General features: G+C 40.0%; 1 pseudogene; it reads right to left on the bottom strand.

Moving 5' to 3' along the window:
- Positions 1-12,382: 12,382 nt before the first annotated feature.
- LOC140631454 (large ribosomal subunit protein uL30-like) lies at positions 12,383-13,377 on the bottom strand (annotated as a pseudogene).
- Positions 13,378-14,122: the final 745 nt, after the last annotated feature.

Here is a 14,122-nt window from a genome sequence, read left to right as displayed (position 1 = left end):
ACAATTAGTATAAAAATACACATTTGTATTTGTTTATCATGTATTGGTATATTTAGTATCTGAAACAAAATAGACCAAAATAAATGTTTGTAGGGTGTGGGCATGTGACTCCGGGGATGGGTGTGATGGAAGGAAGGAACTGAAGGAAGCTCTCAGCTTTGCTTACTACATCCCCTCCGGCCCTCATCAAAAGGAATCAAGTCTTTTATGATGTTTCACGAGTTACAAAGGGTACCTTCGACCTGCAGTGAACTTCAGTTATTTTCTCTAATGTTACTCTTTTCCCAGATGAAAAATACAATTATTTACAGGTAGAATTCTTTTGAGGGTATGGCTTTGGGTGAGGGACAAATGAGAAGGGCAGTTTCCTTTGTAGGAGGAAGGGCATTTAAAAGATTATACATATATAGATAGATAAAGAGATTTACTATTGGGAATTGGCTCATATGATTATAAAGCCTGAGGAGCCCAAGATCTGCAATTGTCAAATGAGGGACTCTGGAGAGCTGATGACGCAAGCTCAGTCTAAGTCTGAGTCTGAAGTCAGGACAAGACTGATATCCTAGTTCAGAGTCAGGCAGAAGGAAAGGTTTTTCTCACATTGTCTTTTTTTCTATTCCAGTATTTAATGGATTGGTTAAAGACTCTCCATATTGGGGAGGACAGTCTGCTTACTACGTAAGTAATGATTCAAATATTAATCTCATCCAGAAACACAGACACACCCAGAAATAGTATTTAACTAATACCCCGGTACTCTATGACCCGATCATATTGACACATAATATTAATTACCACATATTTCCTGAGTATCAAGGGATTCCCTCCCCCCAGACATAGTCATAACCACACAATTTTCTGACCACTTCTAGTATGGGTACCTCTCATAGATTGCAGGCTGTGGGCACCCACCAAGGCATAGAGATTCTATTAATTATTCACTGCTGTGTAAAAAATTACCAAAAACTCAGAGGCCTAGAACAACACATATTTATTATCTCACAGTCTGTAGGTCAGGAGTCCAGGCACGGCTTACCTGGGTCCTCTCCTTCTGGGTCTCCCACAGGGCTGCAGTCAAGATGTCAGATGTATGTGGGGTCTCATCTGAAGAGTCCCACTGAGGAAGGATCTGCTTCCAAGCTCAAATGATAATTGGCAGGATTTGTTGTTTTTTTAGGTTTTGCACTGGGGGCCTTAGCTCCTTGCTTTTTTTGGCCATAGGTCACTAACAGTTTCTTGTCACATGCCCTCTCCAACATGAGCTCTTGGTTCATTAAACCATGAAGAGTCTGCTAGCAGACAGAGATCATAGTTTTCCATCACCTGATTATGGAAAGGACATCCACGACTTTGGTAATATTCCATTGGTTGGAAGGAAATCACAAGTCATAGTCAAGGACAGGAGGTAAGACAAGGGCATGAATACCAGGAGGTGGGGTTGTTGGGGGACATCTTAGACTCTGACCCTGTGATATTATGATTTATAATAACAAATACCTATTTGGAGCAGCCCGGGTGGCTCAGTGGTTTAGCGCTGCCTTTGGCCCAGGGCCTGATCCTGGAGACCTGGGATCGAGTCCCACGTCGGGCTCCCTGCGTGGAGCCTGCTTCTTGTGCCTCTGCCTGTGTCTCTGCCTCTCTCTCTGTGTCTCTCATGAATGAATAAATAAAATATTTTTAAAAAAATACCTCTTTGGTCTTCTCTCCCAGTTCTGGCACAGAGCTCCCCAAACTCTTAGAATTTCCTAAGTAGTAAGAGAGAGAAAATGTCCTTGGTTATTTGTAACAAATCCCTATCAACTACACCTGTGTTTATGTTAATGAGATGACTTTTGGAAACCTCCTAAGGAACCAATCAGGGGATTAGATAGTTAGAACTTTCAGCCCCCAAATTCTGGGGAGGTCCTCTTTCAGACCTGGAGATTGAGTTCATCAATCATGCCTATGTAATGAAGCCTCTATAAAAATTCCTAAACTATAGGGCTCAAAGAGCTTCCACTGTGATGAATACTTTGGGGTGGTAGGCAGATGGCACACCCAGAAGGGGCATGGAAGCCCCAAGCTTCCAAACCTCTTCCTCATACCTTGCCCTATGCATCTCTTCCATCTGACTGTTCCTGAGTTATATCCTTTTGTAATAAGTTGGCAATAGCAACTAAACCAAGTTCTGTGAGCCATTCTAGCAGATCATCAAACCTAAGGAGGGGTTGTGGCAACCTCTGATTTATATAGTTTGGTCAGAAACACAGGTGACAACCTAGACTTGAAATTTGTGTTGAAGGGGAGGCCAATCCTATGGGACTGAGCCCCCCACGGTTAGGGTCTGTGCTAACTCTAGGTAGATAATATCAGAACGGAGTTATATCTGTTGGATACCCAGTAAATATCTGCTGAAGGGTCAGAAAATTCTTGGGTTAGAAAATTCCTACATATTTGATGAACAGAAATATACAGTTTGTAGTCGAGTATTTTTCCACTTAAACTCCCACGTGGTATCAGGAAAAACTAAGGAAAATCATCAGCTCTGCCTCTACTTCGTGACTCTACAACTCATAAAGTGTGTTTTGTGTTTTCTGGCAGCTTCTCCCGTTTGCCACAGGCTGGGAAGCCTCACATTCCAGCTCTACTTGACCTTCTTGTCTTGCTAGGCTTTTCCCTTATGCTTTCATTTAGTCCACTCTCTCATCTCAAACCAAACCTCACTCAGATTGTTCTTGATTTTCCTCTTTCTTGCACAAAGGAGCAGATTAGCTTCAGGTCTGTGTTCACAGGGAGAGTGGTGAGACTGTGTTTGTATTGAGCTCAGGCCTCCCTCTCCTGAGCTGGGGAAGGCTCAGTGTCAGTGTTTTGCTTCTGACTTTCCCAGGGTACTGCCTGGGAAAGGGAGCCCAGATTTCATCCACATCCATAACTCATCTTCCGAATTCCTGCTTGTACTGCTTGGAAGGCTTGATCACCCTATCCATACTTTTTGAACCTTCTGCTGGGGGCATCTCACTTGTATTAGAACAGCTGGGTGTCCTCCACATCACCCACCTCTGGTGGTGATTGAGGGTACTCTGCTTGGCAAGTGACTCCCATGGCCTTGATTCTCATAAATATCCCTAATCCTTGTTCTGGGCTTCTCAGATAATTTCATCAATAGCTGCCTGTCAGTAGGTATTGACTACTCCCATCTACAGCAGCATCTTTCCAAGGCAGTCATGCATATATTAATTATGCATCAAGACTCTGAGGACTTTTAACCAATTAAGTTGAAATTAGTATTTGACACAAGTATAGACTAATCTATAGATCATCTCTTATGACTCTAAGACATGCTTTAGTATTTACTGATTTGTTTACAATGGAAATACATTTGCTTCAATTTAATCTTTGCATTGACCAGGGAAACGGGTGTTTTCCTAAATATTTACAATAATTCTTAAAAACTACGTGTAACATGTAACACCATTCTTTTTCAAAGCCAAATGTTGATTACTCACTAAATACAAATCACTGTGTCGACTGATGTGGGCAACACACAGAGGCCACAGCTATGAGAACCTTAGCTCAATCATCCTCCTCAAGAAGGATACGATTAGTATGTGGTGAAAACACACTCGAGTAAAAAAAATTCACCTATAAGTTAAGCTTGCCTCCCTTGGTATTCCACACCATCTTTGGCCAACCCATCTCCCCATTAGACTCTATGCAACACGAATTTGTATGTATGTATCTGTTCTTTCTTCATCCTTGGACCTGATAGAAGAATAACTTGGTGTAAGCTATTACATTGAGAATATTAGCAGAGGCAAAAAGAAACTAACGACCAAGCTTAAGGAGATGAGCATTGATGTGGACTTTCCCTCTCCATAATCTTCTCTCAGCCCCACAAATGCTGAAGGAGTCTGTTCTAGAACTAGTGTCTTTGATATAGTGGGTGGGCACTGCCACATTGCCCTGTTGGCAACCTCCATTACAAAAATTACAATTTGGATTCACAAAAAACATGTGTAGGATGCAGGTTACTGAAAATTCACAATGGGACTCAAATAAATGATACTCTGTTCCCTGATGTTTGTGGATTGGTTGGGTCCTTCCTTGTCCTCTTGAACAGACAACTTCTTTTCATTAGAAGATTTCAATCATGTCATCATCTTTGGTGTCCCAGCCCAGCCCATTGTTACATTCAGTCTGAAGGTGTCTCATGCCCAAAGTTAAGGTTTTTTTCTTTTTCTTTTCTTTCCTTTTTTTTTTTTTTTTTTTTTTTTTGAGGAACAGAATCATTTCTCCATCAGCTGTGTAGGTGTCTATTTCTGTGTTATGAAAAGTTTACTGATAGCTTTAGGGTGAGAGCCAGTAGCAGACTTGAGGGGATATTCTTTGGGTACAGCTGATGTGTGTGTGCAGAGGGGTCACAGAAAGATGCTATGTAGACATCATTCCCTCTAACCTTTGGAGAAGTCTTGTATTGCTTTGCTGGGCTGAGCTGCAAAAGGTAGAATAGGGCTGATTATTGCCTATGAAAAGCTGTGAAATAATAGAGCCAAGTGCCTATTGGTGTCTCCGTTAGAAGAAGAAACATTTGGAAGGGTTAAGTGACTAAAGAAGAAAAAAGACAGCAGCATTTAATGAAAAGAAGCTGTTTCAGGCATAATTTAATGTGGATTTTCATATCTGCAGTGTTCTCTTTAGAGATTGGAGTTCCCTGATGGAAGGATTATATGCCCTTTGGGGGACCAGAAATCCGGCATCTCCAAAGGAAAATCAAATGACTTTTCATCTCTCAGTTGAAAATCCTTTATTAGGAACCAGGGTCTTTAGAAGTGCCTTTCCCTGAATTAATTTTCATTTTCCAAAAACATGTGCAGGTGTCTGAGTCAGACTGAGAGAAAGCAGGTGTGGGGAAAAATAATTACCTGGCACCTCTCTGCACTTAATCTCATTTCAGAAGGATACCTGCAGAAGCCATTTGATAAAATTGTTTCTCAGGCCCAAGATGAAAGGTTAGGAGAGGTAAAAATCCATGATTTGATTTTTTTTGTGGTCTTATCTCTCTTCTTTTTTTTCCTCCTGCAACAATAGAACTTCAGTTATCAAAGAGCTTTCAAGTTTGAAAGTACAGCTGCTTTGGAAAAGTAAAACATTGGCTATAGCAAATGAGCAGGAAAATGCTAAGCATCAGCTACCACTCCCTAGAGGGAGTCAATATTGTAAATACTCCTTTCAGAAGGTTCACCTGTTGGAATGCCAGCCAGAACAACACCTGACATTAATGATCATCAATCTAAGGCATGCATTTAAAGTCTGTCTTATTCAATAAGGGAAAAAGGGAAAAGTAAAGTCTTAAAATGCCATATTTGGGATACATTGCTACATGATAAACCAAAAGCAAATTTAGACAACCTAGAATACCAATATTAAGAAAAAAGTTCTGTGGTTAGCAAAATCTTGCTGCTATGGAGCTTGGTATCATGACTGTATAATCTTACCAGACACATTTCCACCAACAGCATGACATGTTTGCTGTGTTATTTTTCAGGGGTTCGGTACATCCTTGTGCTGATTAAATATAGATCATGGAATCAGTGCTCATTTCTGATTTCGCTTTAAGAAGACTAATGACTGCTAATGAACCTAGCCTGCCTGTTGGTGGCTTGTAGCTTCTTGCAGGTAAATCAGTTACCACTAAATTCCAGGAATAGTGCTAGAATTTTAAGAACATTTAACAGATTTATCACAGATGAGCTAAGCATTCTAAGTGGATAATGAGGCATCTAAAAAAAAGTTACATACGAGACAATGCTCAACCTCTTTTTATCGAACTTCAACGTTGCACCAAAGCACATGGCAGTCTCTCCTCTGGGCATTTGCTCTTGTGTAGTTTTCCTCTGCTCAGAATGCCCCAAGCAGTATTCACATCCTCAAATATTAATAATTTAAGGCTATTTATTCAAAACGAAGCTCCTGGTTTTTGTTGTTGTTGCTGTTTTTTGTTTGTTTTTTATGACTGGTGTTTTGTGCTTCTTCTATGGCTTTTAGCATCTTGGATTCCGCACTACCAGGACACTGATGTAGTTACCTGTTTAACTATGTTTCCCCAGCTTTAAAGTTGGTCTTTCAAAGAACAGCAAACATAACCTTACTCATGTTTTTATTTTATGTCCTGGCTACCTATGTAATAGGTATTCCACGATTATTGGTGAAAAGAAAGACTGAATGAATGGATAAAACCTTGAGCTCTTTAAAATTCAGCTGTAGGCAATAGAGCAGATATCAGTTACATTTCTTTGGTTGAAACCATAAAAATCTGAGTAGCCTGAACAAGAAGAGAGGCTAATTGGAAACCTGAAAAGGTGGCTCAGGAATAGAAAAAAAAAAAAAAAAAAAGTGGAGGGTGAACAATCCAGCTTTATGAAGACAGCCTGCAGCACAGTTCTCAGTATCCAGGAGAGGAAAGTTCATGAAACTTCTGAGGTGCTGCCATCTCGTGAGGAGTTGTACTTAACACCTCCTGTCCCCATGTGTTCGGTCCCAGGACAGAGAAGCTGGCTGGCCAGGAGGATCTCAAGGGCTTACCAACTATCACAACAGTAGGATCTAGTATAAGAAGTGTATGTGTTGGGAAAGTATGTGAGCAGACAACCACAATAGCTTCCAGAGGATCAAGCCTATTGTACCAAAGGGACAACGGGCAGGAGGACTTGATTTGGATGCCTCTTCTGTTTTTGAAGATTTGTGCATTTTTGGGGTGCCTGGTGGCTCAGTCTGTTAAGTGTCTGCCTTTGGCTCAGGTTATGATCTCAGAGTCCCGGGATGGAGCCTGGCATCAGGGAGGCTGCTTCTTCCTCTCCCTCTGTCCCTTTGCCCTGCTCATGTTCTCTCTCTCTCTCAAATAAGTAAATAAGATCTTTAAAAAATTGAATATCTGTGCATTTTTGAAAAGTGAGGATAGGGGATGCCTTTAGATGCATGAGTTCTTACACAACTCTTTGAACAATCATTTCCTCTGGTATTTTTTCTGTCTCCCTACACTGTTGTGCTCATTTTGGTGTCAGTACAGTTATCATGGGGGTTTGGAATAAAAGCGTTGAAAATTCTACCAATGTTTATTTTAGCTCATTATTAATGCCCATTTTTTTGCATAATTTATTAGATAATAATATATATATTTTTATAGAAAGTGAATACTTACATATAAGAGGGGATTTAATTTTTCTTTTCATTAGAGCTGGGGGGGGTGATTGAAAAATTTGGAGACCACTGTTCCAAAGAATGTAAAGTCTCTTAAATTTAAAAATGATTAAAAAGTTGTCACTGGAGGGGACCTGGGTAGCTCAGTTGGTTGAGCGTCTGCCTTTAGCTGGGGTCATGATCTCAGGATCCTGGGATGGAGCCCAGGTCAGTTGGACTCCCTGCTCAGTGGGGAGCCTGCTTCTTCCTTTCCCTCTGCCCCTCCCCCTGCTCATGCTTGCTCTCTCAAAAAAATAAATTAAAAAAAAAACAAAAAAATTACCACTGGAAAGCCATTAAAACATATATTAATAAATAATAACAAAATTTTGTAACATAGCAAACTTAGCTATTTCTTATAAAACAATATAAAATAGTATGTTTGTTTTATATCTTTAATATGTTAATAACTATTTTACTATTTTTATTATAAAATAATAGTTTATTTTTCTGTTCTATTAAAATATATTTTGCTTAATTAAAATTTTTTTTTCTTCTTTTCCTCTCGAAAAGCAAATCCTCAAATATTACCTGTGACTGATGAGAATAATGACAACATGTAATTAAAGAGTAGCTTTCTCCAAGCAAATCTGTAACAAACAGATTCTTCTAAATGATTCTACCAAGTTAAAAGTATTATGTCTAACTTGTGAGGAGGAATGACTTGTTTGCTTGGCATATATCCCAAGTTGAATGTTCTACTTCAGTAACTAGAGCCTTGAAGAACCTAAAAGAGGAAGCCATGCTATTTCCAGATGTACAATAGTCTACTTTGTGATTTAAAGTAATTAAAACACAGAATGAAAGCTTTCAAGCAAAAGATGCCAAATGTATGGTAGCTTTCTGAGAAATGAAAAGGAAATAGAAAAGCAAATAAGACTGCTTACTTGATAAAATGTCAGCAAAACAATTCATTAGAGTGTAAAAAATTTAGTCAGCAGTCCCGTGTTTTGTTTTTTTTCTGCACAAAATACTGATTTTACCTTTACTCTTTTATTTCATTTTGGATTAAATTGGCCAGAGTGATGATGCCATACACATGCATGTTAGAGAGATCATCTTTTCTCCTGGCATCAGGAATTTTGTGTAATGGCTTAAGCAATGGCAGCGCACTTTTCTTTCTGTTCCTTACTCACTTGTCATTTGGGAAGGGAATAGCAGCATCAGCTTTGTCTTTCCTCCTGTCTCTTATTGGATCAGCCTGACTGTAAAGGAGGTGCAGTCTGAATGTAGAATTGATTACAAAATTGACTTCATTCTCTACCTGTCTTCTATCTGTGCCCTTGGGTATAATTTTGCATCTCCTCCCCTCAAGAGGTGGAGTCTTTTTTTCCCACTACTTGGATATAGGCTGGTTTTATGACTTGGCTCAGTTAGCAGAATGAAATGAAAAAAATGTCTTGCTATCTTTGCTCTCTTTGAACTCTTACTGTGCCATAAGAATATGCCCAGAATAGTCTGCTGGAGGCTAGAATTTGTCCCAACTGAGGGCACCTTAAACCAGCCAGTCTCCACCCATGTGACCAGTCAGCTAGCCTTGGCTACACAAGTGAGCCAAAACAAGTTAAATAAAGCTCTTGACCAACTTATAGACCTGTGAACACAGATAAATGTTTCTTATGTAAATCACTAAGATTTTATGGTTATGTGTTGCACACCAGTGAGGAGACAGTGGAAAATGGATGCATCTTGGGTCTTTTCTTACTCAGTTTCAAACTTAGAGACAGCAGAAATAGCATCATGAATTGATGCCCTAAAACACATGTTCAGATAATATTGTTGTGGAAAAACTATTTGGGTGAATTCCATATATTATATAATGTGTATTCATGTGTTATCATTTAAAAATATAATTATGGGGCACCTGGGAGGCTCAGTCCATTGGGCATCTGCCTTCGACTCAGGTCATGATCCCTGGGTCTTGGGATCAAGCCCTAAGTCGGGCTCCTTGCTCAGTGGGGAGCCTGCTTCTCTCTCTCCTCCCCACTTGTGTGCTTTCTCACTATTTCTGGTTCTCTCTCAAATAAATAAGTAAAATCTTTAAAAAATATATTATCATAAGTTATTACAACTGGTTAATCTACTAAAATACTTGGTTCAATTGTATTCTAAAATTTAAAAAAAAAGTAGTTTTCCAGTAGACAACAGAAATCTTAATGAATTTATAAATTCATTATATATTAATTCAAATTCAAATTATAAATTAGTAATTGTATCTTTGTAAGTGCTTTTGAACTCATCATGAGGAAAGCATTTCTTCCCATTTGTCTATATATATCACTGGCAATCTATGAGATTCAGATGCATTTCAGGAAATAAGAGTTGCTCTAAGTCACACATTTGTTTGTGTTTATTTTTGTTTTTTAGGTCAGTTAGTGGTATAGGATTTTTTTCAGAGATAGCGCACTTTTTAAATCATTCACTTATTCAGTTTATTGGCAAACATTTATTAGGCATCTGCTCTGGGGCAGGCTACTACTATTATCTGTGTAAGCAACACAACAGTGAACTATACAGACAAAGTCTTGGCCTTTTCAGAATTTATTCTGGTGGGATACGTAGACAATGAGCAAATCTGCAAATAAACTGTATCATCGGGTTGGGATAAATGATATGAAGGAAAGAAATAAGATAAATTTGGAGTGTAATATAGAAGAATAGCCACTCTAGAAAAAGGGTAGTCAGGGCAGCCTCTGTGAGGAACCCATGTGTGAGCTGAGATGAGAATGAAGTGAGAAGGTGAGCCACCCAATTATTTGGGGGAAATGTACCTCAGCCAGCAGGAACTACAACTGTAAAGAAACTAATGAGTATTTTCACAAAGAACATATGCAGAGATGGTTTTCTTCTTACAAACTCAAATTGTTGCTCCCATGATGTATCTGATTCTTTGCGAAGATGAGAGAGAAGCAAAATGGTAGCATGAAAAGTAAGAGAAACTGGGAGGGGATGACTGGGAATCCATTAAAAAAAGAGCATATCAGATCCTAATAGGAAAAAAAGAAAATGGTTAACTAGAGGTATGCTTAACTACAATCTTTGATAAAGAGCATTTGTTACTTGGAGCTATTCAAGTGATTGCGTGGTTGTATATGATGGGATAAAGGCTGTGTACTGATTTGGAATCAATCCCTTGCATGCATTCCTTTGATCAAGCTGAGTTACCATTAAAGACTATCATTGCCCATTCTGTAGCCCAGTATGTTCTATCTTTTTTTTTTTTTTAATTTTTATTTATTTATGATAGTCACACACACACAGAGAGAGAGAGGCAGAGACATAGGCAGAGGGAGAAGCAGGCTCCATGTACCGGGAGCCCGACGTGGGATTTGATCCCGGGTCTCCAGGATCGCGCCCTGGGCCAAAGGCAGGCGCCAAACCGCTGCACCACCCAGGGATCCCTATCTGGTTTCTTCAACTCAGTCTTTGTATTAATGAATGAACTCATTACTAGTAGATAAAGAAATTAAATGATTTATAAGTAATCCTCTGTTGACATTAGAGTGGCAATACTAACCCAAGTACACTAACCTTCCTTTTACCTGGGATACTGGATTGAATAGGTGTCCCCCCTATAAGTCATATCCAATGTGTAATCACAATGTGTGAATGTGACCTTAGAATCAAAATAAGTGTTTAGGGTCAAATAAGGTCTCTGCAGATGTAATCAACTTAAGATGAGGCCCACTGGACTAGAGTGAGCCCTAAATCCATGATATGGATTGTCCTTCAAGCTCTAGAGAGAGCATAGCCCTGCTGACAACTTGAGTCATGAGAACTACAAGAAATAAATTTCTGTTGTTTTAAGCCATCAAGCTTGTGATACTATTTTAAAGCAGCTCTAAGAAATTAATATACCTGGAATGAAATCGTGGGCATACTCCTCCTTCTGGCTAAATGACAGTGACCATACTTGGTTGATGATTTTTAGAGCACAAAAATAGATAAAATGTACTGAAAACTAAAGCCATCTTGAGTAAAATATAATATTTCTTGAAAGAATTAGAAAAAAGTGGTAGGATGTTTTAGGGTCATCATGAAGACAATGTAAATTTTCTGAATTTATCTTAAGTTTCACTGTAAATAAATTGAAAGAATAAAATAAAAATGTCCTTCTATAAAGCAATGAAGATTAGCAGTTTGGAAGTTTCATTTGTTTAACAAAAGTTTATTGTGTCAGGCACAGTGCTAAATGCTGAGAGAAACAGATAAATATTTTTTTTAAGATTTTATTTATTCATGAGAGACACAGAGAGAGGCAGAGACACAGGTAGAGGAAGAAGCAGGCTCCCCTCAGAGAGCCTGATGTGGGACTTGATCCCTAAAATCCAGGATTACACCCAGAGCCGAAAGCAGAGCTCAATTGCTGAGCCATCCAGGCGTACTTACCACTGTTTTTTCTTTTTTTTTTTTTTTAAGATTTTATTTATTTGTTCATGAGAGAGAGAGAGAGAGAGGCAGAGACACAGGCAGAGAGAGAAGCAGGCTCCATGCTGGGAGCCCCATGTGGGACTCCAACCTGGGTCTCCAGGATCACGCCTGGGGCTGAAGGTGGCGCTAAAACCACTGAACCACCTAGGCTGCCCTACCACTGTGTTCCTAGGAAACACCCAATTGGCTTCAAGGGGAAAAGCTATCTTGGTAAGCTTTGGTCTTCCACAGGCCATGAGACCAGAGAAGACTAACAATGTCAGGGCCCAGGTGACCAATCCAGGTATTGCAGGACTTCCTTACATAAGGTGCATGGATCCCTAAGAAGAGTCTATGAACATACAAACTTCCAAGCAAAAATCTGAGTGTATGCGTTTTCTGGGAAAAGCGCTATTCCCTTCTCATAGACCCAAGAACAGGTTAAGATCCTGAGCTAAAGCAATGGACCAAGCCAATCGCAGGCTAGGTGAAGGAAGCCACCAAATACACCTCAGGGTCAGCCAAGTGTGAGAACTTGCAAAGTTGTCACCAAAAAGTTAGAACATGGACTCACAGCAGAGACAGCTGAGCACTGTTTTTGTGCTCTTCTTTGTAACTGTATTTCAAGGTCTGTCCAAAACAAGGCACCAGAACTCCCAGGTTCAAGTATGTCCCTGAGCTTAGTCCACTGCCGTCTTCCATTCACGTTTGGGTATTTGTTCACCATTAAACCTCAGGACAGGAGATGTGACGCAGCAGGACTACTTCCATGACATGAGTCCTCTGCTGATTTGAGAAGTGGCAGTGGCAGGCAATGTGGAAAATACACTGGAACTTTTCCTTGGAACTGCTGTGGTCAGAAGTGCCTGCCAGGAGCACCATCATCTTTCCCTTGACCCTCCCTCTAGTTTCTGAAGATATAGCGGAAAATAATCTTCTTTGAAGATACTGGTAACAATTCCGGAAGACAAAACACATGCCACCAATGCACTGTGCTTCCAGATATTCTGGGTTTAATACAGCTGCCAAATGAGCTGATTGATGCATTCGCCTCGATAGCCAGGTAAACCCACCTCCTTGAGGAAGCCCACTCTGTTCTTGGTAGCATGTCAGGCCATTGAGAGGTGGAAAGGACATAAGAACGCAGAGATGGCCTGGAAATTCTTCCCCAGAAAGGCGATTTCATGAATGAGGTCTTCCAAGCAAATAACACCATACTTCTCCAGATGCTCCTCAATCATTGTGTTGTCCGTCAAAGGGATGGTTTTATTCTTGACCTTGGCTTGTCCACGTTTCAAGATGAGTTCCCGGACAGACTTCAGATTTGGAAATCCCCAGGTCACGTAAGATTCCACTATTCACAGCGTCTTCATGGTCTGGGGGGTTACTCTGAAAAAGACACCGCTGAAGATCTTCTTCGGGCACAGCCTTGCAATGGTCCTCTGCACTAGTGAACTCACCCCATTAATCCTTTGGATGTGTACAATGAAGGCCAAGGAATGTTTATCTGGCACTTCTAAGCCATGAGATTTCACTTCCAGGGGTCTGAGGCGCACCCTGTCACGCTGCTGCCACCAGGAATCATGTAGGAACCACTCGCTTAAACTTGAGCTTTCTTCCTTTATTCTGCTCCTTCTTGTCCAAAAGCACCTGCTTTGGTTGAGTTGCTTTAAGGGCCTGATAAGCCTTCCTCTTTTCCAGGAGATTTTATGGAACCAAAGGGATCTTTTTTCTTTGCTCTTGCTCCACCATGTTTCCCCAGCAGCGGCTACTGCTCAACAGATAAATATTTTTGAGTTCACTCTTTGCAGATATACTATGAAAATTCTCTTACTAATATTTCCTAGTTGTTTAGATCAGTAAAAATAATACATTATATTTGTAGATTTCATAATACACCTGGATCTCACTTGGCTTTCTCCCATTCTCCATGCATAATTAAGGAATGAAGTGGAATGTTAACGAATATGCTTCCTCAAGAATGTCAGGACTAATTTTATCCCAAATATTGTGATCCACATGTCAAAGGAATTTTGAGTGGGGTAGAAAATAAAACTTTATGCAGAGCCAGAACGTAATTAATTCTGTGGTGTATGTCATATCATGCCTGTTGAGGATATTAAAGTGCTTTAGTTAAGTCAAAGGTTTGACTGACGTTCAGAGTTTTCCTGTTGGCTCTATAGCCTGAACTAACAATATAGACCATTTGTCATTGTCAACGCCTAACGCTGGATCTGAAAATGTCCGTGGCAGCAGCAACAATCCTGAATAAAGTGCTATGTTTTCCAGCAATAATTCCAATGTCTTTACATTCTCGGTTCCGCGTATCTCAGCCTCTCCTCTCAGAACACTTTGCAGAATATTTCAGCTGCAGGGAGCATATGTGGTGTGTACCAGGCTTAGGGAGAGTTTGAACGAAGATTCTTCTGTTTTGCTGTATAGTGGCTGGGTTTACATGGTGTTGGAACAATGGCAGCATGCTTTCCGCATATAATGA

This window comes from Canis lupus, chromosome 4 (assembly GCF_048164855.1).
Source record: "Canis lupus baileyi chromosome 4, mCanLup2.hap1, whole genome shotgun sequence".
NCBI classification, from domain to species: Eukaryota; Metazoa; Chordata; class Mammalia; order Carnivora; family Canidae; genus Canis; species Canis lupus.
Note: the sequence above shows the minus strand (reverse complement) of the source record. Positions and strands in the feature narration are given on the sequence as shown.